This window comes from Vipera berus (assembly GCF_964194415.1).
Source record: "Vipera berus genome assembly, chromosome: 1".
Taxonomy (NCBI): domain Eukaryota; kingdom Metazoa; phylum Chordata; class Lepidosauria; order Squamata; family Viperidae; genus Vipera; species Vipera berus.
The window spans coordinates 99,130,605-99,146,061 of NC_138202.1; the positions used below are offsets into that span (position 1 = coordinate 99,130,605).

The following is a 15,457-nucleotide window of genomic DNA, read 5'->3' on the forward strand; positions in this document are numbered from 1 at the left end:
GCTACTAACTTACACAACTACAGTGATTCATTTAACAGTTGTGGCAAGAAAACTCATAAAATGGGGCAAATTTCACTTAACAACTATCTCACTTAGCAACAGAAACTTTGGGCTCAATTGCGGTCGTAAGTCGAGGACTACCTGTATATCATTGGTTTGAGTGAAGAAATGAAATTGGCATCTAGATCAGCCTTCTCCAATCTACTGTGCTTGAGATGTTGACTCTCCTCTTCCATGGTCTCCAGCCAATATCTATTTTCTGTCCAAGATCTCAGGCACTGCTACCCAATGGCTAAACAATCTAGATATCTGGCATATAGGATTATCCACCCCAGTAGCTGCTTATACATAATTCAGTTTTATTCATAATTTTATTCATCACTCATGCTCTGCATTTTTAAAATGGTTCACTGCTTTGACATTTTATGTTTTGATACATATTTCATATATTGCTTTTGTGAGTTTTTATGCATTAATGCTGTATTCTGCTATGCCACACAAAATAATAATAATAATAATAATAATAATAATAATAATAATAATAATAATAATAATAATAATAATAATAATAATATCCCAGAGAAGGATTGGTAAACTCTAGATCATACATAAGCCAACACCCCATTTCCAGCCACCCAGCATAAGGAGAATATACTTTTTTTCTTTTCTAACAGCTAAGACCTGGACGAGAACATCTCTATAATTTTGTCATCTCTTATGCATACCTGAATTCAAAAATTCAGATGGGCTATGGGTTCTTAAAATTAGAGTTAGCAGCAAGCAGAAATGTAGCCATGGGCTTAGTCCAGCTCTGAAGTCTTTGGTGTCAGTTGGCCAGAGTTGGGAAAACACTTTTGTTGTTAAGAGTTAATTCTGTCTATAATCTTTGGTCCTCTAGAACCTGGATCCCGACCCCCGGGTCATGGCCTATTCAGAAGCAGGCCTCATGAGCTGTGCACTGGTGCACACATGCACGTACGCAGCTCAACTTGTGCGAGTGGCAAGCTGGTGTGTGTGCGCACGCAGGTCAACTTGAACAAGATGAGCTGCACACGCATGTGCACCAACCTACTGTTCATGCAAGTCAAGCTGAGCATGCATGCATGTGCATTGCACTGGCATGTTGCTCATGTGGTCCGGTTCACCTCTTCCCCCCAGCTGGGCTGCCAAGTTGCAGAGGTTGGGAACCGCTGCTCTAGAATCCTGACAATTGGGGAGCCTGAAGTTCTCTTGATGTTCCTATTCTATAAGTATTATATCTTAATACTAGTTATGCTGATACATGGAGAATACAAGTTTCCACAAAAGAAATTTGTTTATATATATACTGTATGTACATGCAAATGTGTGTGCATGTTTTCATATATGTGTGTGTGTAGTGGTTTGCAGCTAGATTTCATTTAATTACTGTTGTTAAGTAATGTCTCAAGTTAGCACCAATGTCCCATTTACACAAATGCTTCAAGATTACCTTTAACCTCCACTTCTATCATGTTGTCTACAGTATGAATAAATCATATTAAATTCAGTAGGATTTACTTCTAAATAGATGTACATAGACTTACACCAATTCCATGTATTGGCTACCACCTATATAATCATCTGGAAAGACACGAGCTCCCAAGGATCCATCAAGCATTAATAGTATAGGAGTTAGTACGTGCATATTATTACGTCTTCTGTAGTAATTCATAATGTGTTTTAATCTACCATGCATCTTGGTTCTGTGGTTAAAGTAACAGCAAAATTATTACTAGCAAGTTCATTATCAGAATAAAGGAGCTAAAGAGAAACTATCCAGGATTACATCAAAATGACATATGCAGTGAGATCATGACACATTCTCTACCATTAAGCACTTGTATCTCAACATCTGACATAAATTATAGTTTTGGTGTTGACATTATGACAGACTTACTACCAGCACCACCACCTTCCATATTAGGATTTCTGTGATTGGTGTATCTGATCTTATATTTTTACATTTATATCTCTAAAACAAAGGTACTATATAAATATCAAGTCATTAATTCAGAATTAAATTAAGCCCAAAATCTACATAAAGGAACAGTCATTGATTCCACTAATGCAGGGGTGTCAAACTCAATTTCATTGAGGGCTGCATCAGCATTGCAGTTGCCCTCAGGGGGCCGGGTGGGTATGGCCAGGGTGTGCGTGGCCTACTGGGTGTGCGTGGCCTACTGGGTGGGTGTGGCCTACTGGGTGGGCGTGGCTAGAGTGTGTATGGCCTACTGGGTGGGCGTGGCCAGCTCTACATCGTTCGCATCAAGGGTGCCTATGGCGGCCTAGGCAGGAGTGGGACAGATCTGAGGGTCTCTGGCAGAAGGAGGGTCTCTGGGCCAGGGCCAAGGCAGTGGGGGCCATTCCCTCACTGTTTTCAGGGTGGCTTCGCAGGCCACATGAAACCACTTCGCGGGCCGGATCTGGCCCCCGGGCCTTGTGTTTGACATGTCTGCACTAATGGCTGTAAAAAACTTAGTAGTTCTGTATTAGTCTAGGATCCTGCAGTCCAGATAGGCCCCCAAAGGACTTTTGAGCCAAAGACAAGTAGGCATTTCAAACAGAAAAAAAACACTTCCACATCTTAAATGCAGGAAAGAATAACAGACACCTGAATGATTCAGATGCTCTTTTGGGATGTGCACTTAACGATGAAACTAAAAAGCGAGCTTATCGCTGCTCCAGGATCCTCACTGATTCTCCATCTTTAATTGGATTAAATACTCAGCTGCCTGCAACTTGCAGTTGGTAAAATACTTCTACTGAAAATGAGTTGCAACGCAGGCCAGAGGTGCTGAAGGATTGACTGGTTGCTTCGTCACTGAGTGTTTTTATTCTGCACGCTGGGTAACTGTTGGCACCTGGAAGGAAAAAAATGAAGAAGAAATGATAGCAAGGAGGTAATGAACACATCGGCACTGTGGTTGCTGGGTAACAGCAATATGGGCAATATGGAGAGTCGCTAGGGAAGGAGGACTAGAGAGTGCTTTGCCCAAGGTCCTTCAGACCTGGCAATCACTCTGAAGATGTACATTCTTTCTGTCAAATATTTAACAAGCTTTATCTTGCATTATATCCTGTGCAGAAGGTTTGGAAAGGAAAGAGGGTGTGAGATGGGGAGAAGAATTAGAATGCAGAAGAAAAGCTGCTGTGTTCATTAGTTTAATACACATAAATATAAATTCTACTGTAAGGGCTATTAACTTGGTGGTTGTGTTACTTTTCCCCTTTTAATTTCTCTTTGGCAATTTGCATTCTTATTATCTCATATAAAAATGAGGCAGCAAAGAACTTTTGCAGCACTTTTCATCATGCAGAGAGCCTCACGGGTAAAATAAACCTTAGTTATTCCAGAAGCATTCAAATGCTGGTGACATGAGACATAACATCCCTTCAGATACTGACAGATAGTGCGGTCGAATATATTTCTCGGCTGCAAGATGCATAATGATGCAGCTTCCCTTCAAGGGTGAATCTGGCAGCATCTGATACTTGACTTCTGGAGTCATCAAAATCCCATTCAAATCCGTTGAAACGTTCCTGTAGCTTTTAATGGATCTTGGATTCAGCTCTTGGCAGTTGGACTACAATTCATAACTATCCTGCTTGCTCTTGGTTTAGTAGCGGTTTGCTCCAAGCCAGAGACAGCCATGTCCTCTGGACAAACAACATCAGTTGTGTTCATCTTGTCCCATTCACTAGCAGCATTTTGTGCCCAGTGCCCATCCTCAGAACATATGTTGATTTGCTATTGAGAGGTATGGCTGAGATAGACTGTAATACAAAGAGAGCAGACTACGTACTCTGAGTAAATTTCAGCTTGGTAAATTCTCCATAAATATCTAATGAGGTTCATCAAAAATAGTGCCTGTTTTGCAACAGGGCAGGGTGGAAATAAGCTTCATGCTATTTATGTGCTTGAATTCCTCCAAATTACTTTAAATAATGACTTGATATCTTGACTTATAGATACATTTAGTGCATAAAAAGTCAACTTTATTACGGGCTTATTATTGCAGTCGTTGTCAAAACTCTCCCTACTTGGTAAATTTTCCCATATCACTTTGCCTCTCTATAGAAGCAGAAGCGTTCTGGAGGCTTCTTCTGTTTTGCCCAGCAATTGCCACTAATCTGGAAGGTAACGTATAGTCGATGTAATGGTTGTCACTGATAAAGTTATCTTCCAGGAACACATAGAAAAAAGTCCTGTGATATATACTGTAAGTAAAGTACATTTGGTAATTTTATACTATTTCTTTGAATGTCCTGTGGATAGAGGATATGAGCTTTGTGCTTTCGCTTATTGATATTAGAATATTTCTAATGGTGAACATTTTCCAGAAAGGCTTGCTGGATATTACTGTTTGCCTTATGAATAAACATAGATAATATTGCATACATGAGAGTTTTGAGGGTCATCTAATCCAACCCATTCAGGCAGGCAATGGAGAATAGAGAACCTGCCCAAAGATTATTGAGAAGGAGAACTCTTTGTATTGTATTACTCACATTATCAAGATTCTTTTATTGTGGATTGAAATCTAGCCACATTGAGTTTCTTTCAGTGTTCACGCTTACATAGAAAGAATTTTCATAGTTCTACTTTTACCTTCTAACACTGACCTTCCAGAAAGGATTTGGAAGCATGTAAGATATGTCATGGATTTGTCTGGGAGAAATTTTAAACTTTTTGACCCCACTGCTCTTCACTCCAAGACAATCTCAATCTACAGCACTTATTCTGTCCCATAAAAAATTGCAAAAAAATAATAATGCACAAATCTGAAAAAGTAGCAATGCCAGCAAGTTGCATACAAATAGCAGTAGCAACTTTTTTTTTAAAAAAAGAGCTCTCATTACATGCCAGTTTTAAAAGACATTGCAAGCCAAAGAGCAAATATCAACCCCCAAGCATAAAGAACTGATGAGAACTGATCATCATCAGACGATCAACCATCAGAACTGATGAAGCTTCTTGGATGAGAAGCAAAATGTTTTTCTTCTTCCTCCACAAGGAAAAAAGAGTTTGGTTGCCTTTTAAAGAAAAACTCACCTTTGAGACAACTATGACCTACATGACTGAGAATCTCCACAGACCTAAAGGTCCCAAGCTGTTTTTGATTACAGCTACACAAGTTAGTAAAAGATGCATATGTGATGTTTATTAAAATACAAGCTGTTATATGCTTGTAAAAACAATCTTTTTTTAAAAAAAAATCTCTTAAAAAAACTGCATGGACCTGAATATTGCCTGACTAATGCAGACAAGAAAATGGCCTGAAATTTTACCAAACCACATATCCCCTAGGAAGGCACTGACAAAAACCACTTCTGGAAAACCTTGCCAAAAAAACTGCTGGGACTTGTCCAGGCAGTCTCAGAGAATCAGATGTGATTGAATGGAAGGGGGGGGGAGGGGAAACAACCATACTGCATCCTTTAGTGCAGCATTTGACCCTCTTTAGTGCAGCTAATGACCCTCTTTTACCGGTCTACTATAGAGAGCGTCCTCTCGTATGGTATTGTGGTTTGGTATGCTGGTCTGACAGCCGCGGACAGGAAAGTATTACAGAGGGTAGTGAGCACAGCACAAGACATTGTGGGCTGTTCCCTGACACCACTGGATGACATCGCCAGGGCTCGCTGCCTTGGAAGAGTGAGGAAGATTCTCAGGGATGACTCACACCTGGACGGTATCTCTTTACTCTCGTACCATCCGGTAGGAGATATAGGAACATAGCCAGCCGTACCAACAGGCTGAAAAATAGCTTTTATCCGTGGGCTGTTAGGCTTTTAAATGGGACATAATCTCTGTGAACTTATGCAGAATTGACTTGGGAGAACGGTGTGTGGTGTTGTTGGTTCACATGGTGTGGTAGGATGGAGGGTTTGTTGTCACTGTTTGTTGGGGGGGAGAGAGCACGGGGGGGGGAGGCTCAGCTAATCTCAATGTACACATGTTGTACTTTGACAATAAAGGTTTCTTTATTTATTTATTTCTCAACCTCATCATTTTTAAGATATGTGGACTTCAGTTTCCCCAATTCCCCACTATTACACTGTAATAGTGTAAAGTCCCCTGTTCCAGTCTGCTCATTCTGCTGGTAATTGAATACAATGGCTCCAGGCCCACTGAAAAAAATGCCACTTTCTCTGCTTTTAGACTGCAGTCCTTTGGGTATTTCAAGAGAACTATCCTGTACAGGAAGTCCTTGCCTTATTAACAGTTCATTTAGTGACCATTTGAAGTTACAATGGCACTGAACAAAATGATTTATGACAATTTTTCACACTTATAACTCTTGCAGCATCCCCATGGTTATGTGATCAAAATTCAGATGCTTGGCTACTGACTCATACTTATGATAGTTGCAGTGCCCTGAGGTCATGTGATCCCTTTTGTGACCTGACCAGCATAGTCAATGGGGCAGCCAGACTCACTTAACAACAGTGTTATTAACCACTACAGTGATTCGCTTAACAGTTGTGGCATAACATGGAGCAAACTCACTTAGCAAAGTCTTAACTAGTAACAAAAAGTTTGGGCTCAGTTGTGGTTGTAAGTCAAAAACTATATGTCTATGCATCCCATATTAAAATGCTACATAGGTAATCATAGCAATAAAACTAATTTTCAAAATCATCAGGAATCTCTCAATGTATGACTTCCCTCTGTGCCTAGGCAGAATCCTGCCAAAAATCCCTAGGTTTTTGGATAAGATACAGGATATTGTGAATTATGTAAGCATTAAGTAATTAGGATTAGTCTACTTTTAGTTTTCTTGATGATTAGACTAAAGTCCAGTTGAACCTCTAGAAAAGGACTTGGCAAGATAGACAAAACCTGGCTGGGGAATGGAATATTGCATTCACTGCTTTCTGATCTTACTTTCTTCCTGGAATGGTCTGCTTCTCAGTCGGTTACAACAATTATTGAAGTGGTTCATGGCAATCTGATTTCTTTGTAAGGTTTTAGATGTTGACTTTCCATTTTCATATGCTGCTCACTGTGTTTGTGAGGCAGGACATGGATTAAAAATAACAATAGAATGTGCACATGGACATGTAACCTTGTGGATCTTGAAGCTTCGAAGGATGTAACATTTGCAGGTGGATGCAAATTAACTTGAGTGCTGGATTGCCTCTGATGTAAGAGAAGGGTTTACCTTATTTTCTGTGTGTGTGTGTGTGTGTGTGTGTGTGTGTGTATTTCATTTAATTTGCTTTCGTTTACACCAATAACAGTGATCACATTTGTTACATACAGATAACCAATTTGAATTGTTTTACCACTGGTTATGCCAAAGTATTGTAAAGTCTTTTTCTGCATCATTGTAATATGAATTAAACAGAAGGAACTGATTAAAAATCCCTTCTGAGTAGCAATTATTCTTCAACTAATTATTTAACTAACTTCTTAGATGATAGGTACAAGCAGAACATAATCCTCCCTTTTAAAGTGGCTAGATTTTTTTTTACAAAGGAACTGTTTAATACTGGATGACTGGTTTATTCAATGGGTAAATAAATCTGGAGCTATTCTGGATCTGCAAGTAGTGTTGTTTGGGTTCAAGAGAAGTCCAGTTTGTGTGTGTATGTTTGTGTGTGTAGGGAAACTTAGTCACAGATATTCTCCATTAGTAAAGAAAATAATTCACTGAGAACATAAAATGTATTTACAGTAGAGCTGTGTTACTTTAATTATACCACCTGCTTTGAGTATACACTACGACTTTAGGGTTATTTTCCCAGGACAACCAAAGTTTGATATATTAAGTTGTAGTTCATAAAATAGCAAAAGCCCCCCAAAATATCGTACATATTTCACAGACAGACTTTTGTTTCCATTTGCTAGTGTTTTAGTACTGTAATTAGCAAATTAACTCACCTATTCCTCCTCTTTTTTTTTTAAATTAATGATCTAGCTCAGTAGTTTAAAGTGCAACAAATCAAATTCTGGGTACAACTGAAGCGGCACAATTGAAGCACAATAATTTTCTCCTTCATCATACCATCTTAAGTGCTGCAGATCTTCACAATCTGTTATTGTTGTTGTTTATTTGTTTTTCACAGTTGAAGTTAGAAAGCAACTTAGGCCATTTCTCAAGTATGATCACCAAGAGCTAGTACTTTACATTTTTGTAAAAGAAATAAGAGTATTGGCAGTTTTCTTTAGCTCTAAATCAAGTCATCAGGGGTGCCCTTTCTCTGTCTTCTGGCCAAGATCAAAACTGTTCACAGAGAATATCTGCTCATTAACCGAGTCATTTCTTTCCATGTTACCTTGTTGGCATTCAGTGAAGCATTTTGTTTGGTTTGTAGATAGTGAGTCACACACAGGCAGTCTGCTGGCCTGGGGTTCATGGGAATTCACACCCAGAAAGCATGAGATCAGAAATGAGGTGTTGGCAGGACCTTGTATTGCTCGTGTCTGTGTTTCAGAATGAACTACAAAATGTTTTCCATTCTCTACTGAAAGAATATTCTACGGCAGAATTAATGTAGCACTTTAGCATGATCTTAACTTTAAAATAGAGCCACTTGGAGACTAATTTGAGCATTTATGGAAGATGAGAAAAGGCACTCTGAACCAAAACTGTCAAAATACTAAGTGTCAGTAATTGTGGAAAGTACACCACTGGCTTTTCTCTGAAATAACATAGGGAACAATTTTTGATCCAGAATTGGGCATGCTGAACAACTCTAGGCTCTGGCTTAACAAACTGCTTCTTTTCATTTAAGGCACAAGACATTGCTCTGCAATGAGTTTACACAAACTCTTCCAACCAAAAGGGAACTGTTTGCATAAGACAGCAGTTGTTTGAAATGTGGGACTTGAGAACAGATAGAATGGAAAGGCACGTATGTGTGGGTAAGCCATTTCATATGTTTAAAGTCGGAGGGAGAATCTATTTGAAAAAAGAAGCCCGCAACTTAGAAATCTGATCTAGACTTTGAATTTGAATAAAATTGAGGTCAAATGAAAGCAGCAGACATGAGAATTATTATTACCAGCATAGACTCTCTTAATCAGTATGGAAGAAAAAATGTCTGCTTGTGTTTCCATGTGAATCTTTACCATTCATAGAAAGCTTATACGTACAGTGATGTGCCATGGGCAAAGAAAAGTTGTTTACCATTTATTACAAGGTTCTGAGCACCAATGTGATACGTTGTATGAGATATGTTCCTTTCACTTACTTGTATATGAATTTATTATATCCCATTCTTCTCTTAAATTTTAATAATATAGAGGAGGGGATGTGAATATTCCTTGATTTTCATTGTCTTTGCCCTGTAAAATAACTAATCCAAGGGTGTGTGTGTTCAGAAATATGCATCACTAGATGTAATAGCAAATTCACTTAAAATTTTGTTTTGAGCTAGGCAACCCTTACTTACCCTATTGGATCATCATTTCAGAATTATTATTATAATTATTATTATTTTTACCTAAAGAGAAACAGAATGACCAATGGTGGGCACAAAAAAAACCACTAGGAGTAGCTTGCGACTTCCTGCTGGTTGTCCCAATGGGTTTCCTTGTGGGAAGCTGGCACAGAGCACCAGAAATCTTCCTTCTTGCCCCCTCCCTTCTTCCTTCTTTCCTTCCCTTCTTCCCTGTTCCTCCCTCCCTTCTCTTTCCTTTCTTAGGAAAGAACAAAAAGGTCTGGACCATGCAGGTTATTCTAGAGGTAAGAGGCTTTCATAGAAATGACACACTTTCTGGGGCCCTGTAAGTTAGAATTATTTTCAGTAATGGGACCTGGAGCTAGTCTTCCATGGGAAATCTCACCAGATGAGCAGAAATAATTAAAGGTTGTTGTTGTTGTTAGTTGTGAAGTCGTGTCTAACCCATTGCAACCCCATGGACAACGTTCCTCCAGGTCTTCCTGTCCTCTACCATCTTCTGGAGTCCATTTAGGCTCACGCCTACTGCTTCAGTGACTCCATCCAGCCACCTCATTCTTTGTCATCCCCTTCTTCTCTTGCACTCAACCTTTCCCAGCATTAGGCTCTTCTCCAGTGAGTCCTTCCTTCTCATTAAGTGGCCAAAGTAATTAAAGGTAGTCCTGGAGTTATCCAGACTTCAAGCCATGTAGACCACATTGACTTTTCAAACCAGTTGTAAACCAGGCAAAATGTGGTATGTCCAGTTTTTATTAAAATATAAAGCCTTTGCATGTAAACAACCAGGTGAAGAACTACAGATTGAGAAACCAAACAGTGTTGTATGTACTGTGCATTGATAAAGCCTGTAATAACCTGCTTTCGGCTCAGTCTTGTTCCTTTGACAGAAACTATATTATAGCTTGTTGCCCAGTTATCATTCTGCCATAACATATAAAATTATTGGTTACATTTCAGTTTATCTCAGTGTAAGCATGATTTTTTTTAAAGTTTTGTTTTCTCTACTTATATATCATCTGGTGTATCTGTTCTGATACACCAGATGTCAAATTTTTATTAGCTACAGCATCTGAAATAGGCTCAGAAGAAGGTTACCTTCTACTTTTGAGTAGATTAATTGATTAATATGTTGGAAATAAGACAGTTCTATTCCTTTGTTGTTGGATTCTTGCTTAAAAATATCCTGTTACAGGAAGAGGAAGAACCTATACCCTTCAGATGTAGTTGAACGATAGTTTCCAGCAATTCTATCCATTATGAGCAACAATAAAAAACAGTAGATGTTGCAATTCAGCAACGTATAAAGGGCCACAGATTCTCCATTATTTTAATTTCTTTACATGATAATAAATAGCTAGACAGTACACTTACTGCGTAGTATGGTAAGGTGGTTCTGAGAGAAACCAACAGGTTTTGCATAATACCAGATAAATGCGAGGACTGTTAAGTGTTAGTTTCCTAAACTGAAAGATTTATTTTTTTTTAAATGAATATTATTTAAATATACTATTATCATAAAAGGAGATAAACATATATCTCAAAATTATTAGCTGTAATGTTTTGGTTTATGGCTATAGTAATATCCATATCAGATACCTGTTAAGGAAATAAAAAGTCTTGGCTAAAATTCCTCCTTTTGTAGAGGAACAGCTAATTATTATTTGCTTCCCGTTTTTGCACGAGCAACTTGAATAATCTTTTTCATTATAGGGAATTTTATAGTTTTGTCAGCCTGAAAATTCACGCATGTAAATATGTGTGAATATATGGCCTTGTTGAAATTGATTTGCTACTGGTTAAACAGTGCAAGAGATCCCTTTGTTGTCATTGTTAGGCAACCCACAGATATTCCAAATTTTTACAAGACTTTTGTGACGGCCAATTTTAATTAAAGTTGTTTTTCTATTCATGGAGCATTTTTTGATATCTACTACTGATGGAAGCTTCAGCAGGAGGCCAACATGATAACATCTTGCAGTTTCCATGTTGCCTTGGACTCCTTTTCATAACAAACTTGTCTGAGAGCTCCATCTGTTTGCTCCCTGTGAAATGGGTATTGTGATAGAAAATTGTGAGTTTATGTTTTCAGATGTTCACTTTTAAAAAAAATTATTCCTATCACATGAGAGTTGACATCTGGACAAAGAAGTGAATTTTGGGTATCTTACTTACAGCTAAAAGACTTATTGTTCAGCACAGGAAGGACAAACAACATATGGTTCCAACTATTCAGTAGTCTGCAGAATTGATGTTATAAGCAATTTACGAATGTTGCTATTTTATCCTGATTAGTTTGCCTTCTGGGAAAGTAATGATTGCTGACTGGCCACACTCACTGGTGATTGGGAAGTCAAGTCTTTAGCACTTGCCACTAATTTTGTAAAAGTGATGATATAAGTGCTCAAAAGCCCTAATGTTCTAGATATCTCCAAATGATTGCATTGTTCTACAACATGGTATTTATTTATTCTGGTTGAGCATCTAAAAATATGAAGCCAAACTATTTCCCAGGATCACATTTCTCTAGTGGCCTGGTCCAGGAGTAAAAGTCAGAAATGCGGTTGTAATGAACGTAGCACAAGCAGAAACCTATTCTTGCAAAAATCAATTCACCCTTGAGCTGTTCTCATCGCTTAGTGACTATGGATATATTTGTGTAGTTTGCTTGGCAGCAAGGTGGAACTGGATTACCTTTGCAACAATCTCTTCTTCTGGGATTATATTTGACTTTTCAGTCTAGCCTGCAGTCCTGGAGGAATCCTATCCAAGTACAGGCCTGTCACTACCAAACATACGTAGGCATCTGGAACAACTAAGTTTACCTCCTGATGCAAAGTCTGCATCTCTCTTCATCTGACACAAGTATATTAGATAAAATTCTCCCACCCTGATATCATGAGAAATATTATTTCATTTGTCTTTCTTGCTCCCCATCATGTTTATGAACCACATCCTGCCATCAACTGAGATGCTTACATCTTGTGGTATCATCCAATCAGTTTAATCCCCAACCCAATTTTTAAACAGTTGTGTAATCTTCATCTAAGCCTCAGATTCATCCTCCTTTTCCTGAAAAAAAGTAGTCTTTTTCTACACATTAGGAAGCAAAGGCTGGAGCACATGTGACATGGACTGTTGTTTCTTCACATAAGCATGCTGTCAGGATCACACTTTGAGTTTTGTGGAAACGTAGCTTTTCCAAACATGGAAAAATATGAGTTTTGTGTTAGGATTCATTGCATTGAAAACACTGGGGTTTAAATTTTAATAGAACTTGATGGACATGCTTTAACTGTAGATGTAGAGATAAAAAGTTTTATAGGTATCTATTTACTTCTGTAGGACTTTGGGCATAAAACATCCATCCAGTTCTAAACAGAAGTAGGACCAATTAATTTAGGTTTGCAGCTGATGCCTCTTAACTAGTACAGGCTTCACATTTGCTTTAATTATCTAACTGTGTGCCATATAGCGATATTAAAAGGAAAGGAAGCTAAATAAGGAAAAATGCTAAGTGTACATGCTTTCATTATCCATGCTCAAGAGGGATATTAAGTCGTTTCTCCTTATGTTCTTTGAGTAAAGTAACCAGGACCAAATTTTCTAATCTTTTATTATCAAGAAATAACCATCTAACTCAAGATAATGCTTTATATTGGAAGGGTTTTCCCCCCGCCTTGCCATAGCATTGTGAACACCATTTTAAATGGCATCAAAGCACTGTTTTTGAAAACTTTGTTGAAATAATTTGAAATTTTAAAGACCCCATTGGTATGCCTGTTTAACTATTTCAATATTTCTTATTTGAAGGGGTAACATGATGATTATTTTGGTAATGATGGCTGCCCAGTTTAAATAATACCCCTGCTCCAAATCATTTGTGCCATTTCTTCTTCCTACTGAAATTTCCAGGAGCTATTTTTTTGTCTTTGAAAGATAATTCTTGGATTTGCACAGAGCTGCAGAAATGGGAGTTAAGTTGGGAATTTGGTGAAAATGTCACATTGTTTATCAATCTGACTGCAACAAATTTCTGTGGAGGAGAAGTTAAAGGTCCTTGTGTCTGTCACAAATTTGGGGCCATAATTTCCTTAATTTTTTTTTTTTAACCAGCCATCCTACTCAATGCCACACACATCTCAGTTAAATCCAACTGGCTAGGCACAGTGAATTCTTGCAGATAACTGTAATGCTGAATGTAGAATTTGGGGATGTCTTCTGTAAAGGTTTATGATACATGGTATCAAGATAGTAAGTAATAAGAAGTCAGTAAGATGAAATCATTAGACATACCAGTAAAAAAAAGAAAAGCTACTCCAAAGATATTTGTGGCATATTTGATGAGTAAGAAAAACTAAAAAACTCCCAAAAGAATTTGTGTGTACCCAAAAGAAAAATTCATACGAATACTGATTTATTGAATAAGCTACAATGGCTACATTTGAACATAATACTAAATCCTAACATATTGGATAATGTTATGAGGAGATTCAGATATAATTTGCTAAGCCAAAATCAAATAATCTTATGCCTTGACACTGAGGAGCAATTAAAAAAGAATAGGATCCACAGTTGTTGGGATATAATAGTCAATTATGGCTACCATATCGGGGCTGTAAAAATCTATATAAGGGGCCAGGAAATTCAAAAGCGAATTCAGAAAACGTGGATCCTTTTCTGCCATCCTATAGCAATTTGGATTTTCACTGCCCAGATACAGTAAGCTTTTAAAACATGTGTTGGATGTTAAGCATCCACAGTAAAATTCATTCATTCATTCATTCATTCATTCATTCATTCATTCATTCATTTATCTCATGCCACTCATCTCATATAGAGGTGATTAAGTGCTGACTGAGAGCTACATTTTATATAAAAAGTTTGGGCTAACAGAAGGATATACTTGCAGTCCATTTGGTGAAAAGGCCAAATTTTAAAAAAAGCTACATAAAACAATACCGTAAATGATACAGACATTTCCCTGGTAGGAAATGGGGTTATTAACCAGCCTCTGTTACTATTCTGTCTTGTGTCTTCAGATTCTGAATCTGTGACATCTTGACTTTTGTATAGCGATATGTGAATTGAGAATGTCATCTGTCAGATCAAAATTCTGAGAATTACATGACCTTTGGCATTTCCTATTCCAATTAACATTGTTGTGCCTATACAAAATATATAAAAATAATTAAGGAAGGGTTAATTGTTATTTACTAATATTTTCCCTAATTCTCCGTTCAAAAAGAAAGGAATCTGACAGCCTGTATTAATTTTAAAGTTACCTAAAGGCTTCAGATGCTTAAAATGCCATATTATTTTTAGCTACAGCTGTCAGACAAAAATAAATGTCTTGAACTTTGGCATCTGTGTACACATTTATAAGAACAACTCTACTTCAACTGTTTCCCTAAGGATTAGAATATCAAGTACTCTCAGCTATTCCTAGTTTCTTTTGTAGGATGCAACAGAATTAACCAGCCTTATGGAATAAGAAACTGAGTAACTGGTCAAATCACAACAAGGTTGCATAATATGTTCACATACTTTGCATTGCATGATAGAGAGCAGTGGTGGGATTCAGCCGGTTCACACCACTTCGGCAGAACCAGTAGCTATTTTTTTGTTGCCCAGGCCCAGAATGGACATCTGGAAGCGGCATCCACACAGAGAACCGGTTGTTCACATATTTGAATCCCACCACTGATAGAGAGCATTTGTCAACAAAAGAATGCAAACGATATGAATTCAACAAAAAAGCAAAAAAACTCCATGCATAGATCCCAGGTTTCTGAAAAGTAAACTCAGTAGCATTCCATAAATAAAATGAGATGAAGTAAACTCTGTGGAAGGTGTTCAGAATGCATACTTGGACACCCTAAGAAAATAGGGATGACAGAGTACCCCAAAATTCTTTCATGTCTTGGAAACATTTGCATGACATTATGACTTTTGCTGACCATGGCTACAAGTGGTTCACTTTGTTGTATATTTTTAATTACCGCTATAGCACAGTCCGAATAAACCA

At 37.8% G+C, this 15,457-nt stretch overlaps 1 protein-coding gene across 1 annotated transcript in view; it reads left to right on the plus strand.

Annotated features, from left to right (window-relative positions):
- The window catches only part of GALNT18 (polypeptide N-acetylgalactosaminyltransferase 18), a 328,962-nt gene that overhangs the window by 90,305 nt on the left and 223,200 nt on the right, over positions 1-15,457 (plus strand). The window lies entirely within an intron of this gene.